Source organism: Suncus etruscus, chromosome 2, assembly GCF_024139225.1.
Source record: "Suncus etruscus isolate mSunEtr1 chromosome 2, mSunEtr1.pri.cur, whole genome shotgun sequence".
Lineage (NCBI taxonomy): Eukaryota > Metazoa > Chordata > Mammalia > Eulipotyphla > Soricidae > Suncus > Suncus etruscus.
Genome location: NC_064849.1, coordinates 44,449,150 through 44,452,763, shown reverse-complemented (window position 1 = coordinate 44,452,763; position 3,614 = coordinate 44,449,150). Strand labels below are relative to the sequence as shown.

General features: G+C 32.5%; 1 non-coding gene across 1 annotated transcript; it reads right to left on the bottom strand.

Moving 5' to 3' along the window:
- Positions 1-485: 485 nt before the first annotated feature.
- LOC126002194 (U6 spliceosomal RNA) lies at positions 486-589 on the bottom strand. The gene has a single exon (XR_007492962.1). It is a non-coding gene; the product is annotated as a U6 spliceosomal RNA (small nuclear RNA).
- Between the last annotated feature and the right edge of the window lie 3,025 nt (positions 590-3,614).

The window sequence follows — 3,614 nt, the reverse complement described above, 5'->3', positions numbered from 1 at the left end:
GGGATTCCAAAAGATTCTTATTGGCATTCTGTAACAGTGATGCAATATTGGGAATGATAAATAAATGATAAAATGAAACTCTTATTGTAGATAAACCTTAGAACCTAAAAATAGAGAAAAGCATTATCTTGGGGGAAAGTATTACCTATATTATAAACATAGTTTAACATAGAATATTCTTTTTTAAAAATATTTTATTTAAATACTTTAATTACAAACATGATTGTGGTTGAGATTCAGTCATATAAAAAACACCCCCCTTCACCAGTGCAATATTCCCATCACCAATGTCCCAAAATTTCCCTCCTCCCCACTCTACCCCCTCCTGAACTCTAGACAGGCTTTCTACTTCTCTCTTCATTCACATTGTTATGATAGTTCTCAATGTAGTTATTTCTATAACTGCACTCATCACTCTTCGTGGTGAGCTTCATGTAGTGAGCTGGAACTTTCAGCCCTCCTCTCTTTTGTCTTTGAAAATTAAAAAAAATATGGACCGCTTCACGAATTTGCATGTCATCCTTGTGCAGGGGCCATGCTAATTTCTGTACTGTTCCAATTTTAGTATATGTGCTGCCGAAGCGAGCACAGAATATACTTGACTACAATCTAAAGGATGGGGAAAAATTGGCCAGATAAAATATGGAAAAGGAGGAAAATTTTCTAATTGAAAGAATATGTGAAATACTAGAAAAAAAAGATAGAAATGAGCACACAGAACTGAAAACAAGTCTATATTGATTTAATGTAGAGAGGGGAAATAAGAAGAGAAAATCACTAATAACATACTAATGATGACTATAGTAATGATAACATATTTTATAACTTATTTTATTAGTTAATAATTACATGTATTTATATTAATATTATTTCTATTAATAGTACATGGATTGGAACATAGTTTTAAGATACCTGTTAGGAGGTTATTGCAATAACACTATTAAAATTGTGTAGGAATTATGATAAAACAAAATGAATAATGTTTAATAAATGTGGGAGGTGATTTGAACTGATAAAAACTAACTTTGGTGATATAAAAGAAAAATTGTTAGTAAGTTTTTGAAGTGAGAATAAAGTGGAGCTGCAGTAGATTTTTGATATGACTTCAACTGAGTTTGAAAAATTCTAAGAGTAAGTTATCAATGTCCCCAGTGAAGTACAGGTGTTCTAAAGAGGTAATTTTGTGGGCCTGAACTCGAGAGCTGAATTATGGACTTTATTTTCAGATATGGAATGGCAAGTTAAAGGTAGTGATTGAAACCATAGAAAAATTATTTGACAGGTGTCTGAAGAAATAATGACATTTAAGAGAGCTGCAGATGCTGATGAGCCACTAAAATAGGTGGAGCATGTCAGAAAAAGAGTTGCAAAATGAAATAAAAAATCATTGAACTATGAAGAAAAGAATGAACCCAACAACAACAACATTATCAACACAACAACATCAACAGCAGCAGCAACACAAAGTAATCAACAGTGTTGAATGCTGATACTTGAAAAAAAATGAGACATTGATCTTGGCAAGTGTAGCTTATAGTTGTGGGGCTAATATCAGCTTGTTGTGGGTTAAAAAAAATAGAGTCAGTGAATAAAGACTGTTTTGAGAAATTCAGCTATGATGTAAAATTAAAGATCTATTTATCACAGAAAATTAGATAATATCTGAGTTTGAATGTGGGCTTTGCATTTACAAACTTGTTTGCTTTTGGACCAAATAAGCAGAACTTAAATCTTAATCCTGTTCAGTGCTCCAAGATCAGACCTAGTGAGTTTCAAGGGACCATCTGTAGTAATAGAGATTGAACCTGGGATCACCAGGGGAAATACAAGTTCCCAGCCACTGTACTATTGCTCCAACTTCTGCCATTTACTAATTTTATAAATTTAGGTAAATAACTTGATCTAAAAGCTAGCTTAATTCAACCATAAAGTAGGAATAATAAATGTACCGACTAAAAAGGATGTTTAAGATTAATATAAAACATATCTTGCCTTCAATTATTATAAACATTTAATATACAGTAGGATATATAAAGGTCTAGTCATTAATGTATTAAACATTGTAAAGTACAGGCATTTAAGTTGATTAATCTTAAGTAATTAAAATATCAATTTGATAAATGTCAATAATTATTCAGGCAAAACCCTTTTTAGTTTGGGTTTTCTAAGGATATACCAAGATGGAATTAAACATATAAGATATTTTTTGAGGAAATATCTGCGAATAAAATTGAAAGGAGGCTGTAGTAATAGTATGTAAGGTAGTTGGCTTCCACATGGTTGACCTGAGTTTGATCCCTGACACCCCATATAGTTCCCCAAACACTGACAGCAGTGAATTCTGAACAGAGTCAGGAGTAACCCCTAAGTATTGCTGGATGTGGCCTAAAAATAAAATTGGGGAGAGGACCAGAATATGGGGGGGTAGGGTGGGCGTTTCAGTTCAATATGCCCTTTTGGGCACTGTATAGAAGGGAAGAGAGGAAGGTAAGAAGGCAGCAAGGCTTGACCAATAGAGAATTCTTAATTATATTTGCCTTTCAAACAGTGCTAATTTATTTATTTAAATTAGCAATTACTTAAATTTGAAATATTAAGACCACACCACAATTTATTTAGTGCCCTAAATGCACATAACCCAATTCTTTTCAAAATTCTTCTTTTTTTCTATTTCTTATTCTGCCCTTTTAAGCTTATTCTTAATTCTGATTGTTTCATTGAAAAGTATTTTGCCTTAATAGTTGATTTGGTATATTTGAAGTGGACCTAGAACCTTAGTAACTCTCGCTTTCAATTATTCCTCTACCACAACAACCAATTGAATTGTGTGGATTAATTTTATCTTTTGTATTGTCCAAGGCACTTTGCTGCCCATTTGAATCTGGGTTGCTGCTGCAAGGAAAGAGCTTTACCTCTCTGTGCCCCTTTACTTTTGAGAATTACAACATTTTCACTGAGTCTTTTGGCTAGTTTTATTGTTCAATTTTTAACCAATTTATTTGCTTTAGTAATTAATATTCCTTATAGAATTGTAACTATGATAGTCTTTCACAATTCAGTTCACTTGGCATAATAACCTCAAATTCATTAATTTTTCTCTAAAAGCATTTTCATTATTTTAATGACATTAATATTTGATTGGATATATATTACATTGCTCTTTATTTTTACTATTTTTAGTTTTTAATTTTTTTGGAAGGTCCTACATTTGGTTGTGCTCAGGGATTATGCCTGGCATTGTTCTCATGGATCATGGGTCACTACTGGCAGTGCTCATGAAACCATTTGTAGCGCTGGAATTGAACCCTGGTTTGATATGTGTAAGGCAAGTACCTTACCCATTGTATTATCTCTTTAGCTTCATTTCTTCCTTGTCTAGTCATTCTAGATAAGCATTTAGACTGTGTTTATGTTTGGCTGTCATGAATAATGCTGCTGTGAACATAAGAATGCAAATATTCTCAAATTAGCGTTGTTTTCAAAAAGTTCTAGTGTTATTGCTGGATCATATGGATTTTCCATTAAAACTGTTCATAGCACTTTCCATAGAGTTGGCACAACTGTAAGTGGGATATTTTAATGCCTCTTTCTCTTTTTCATTATTTGTATATAAA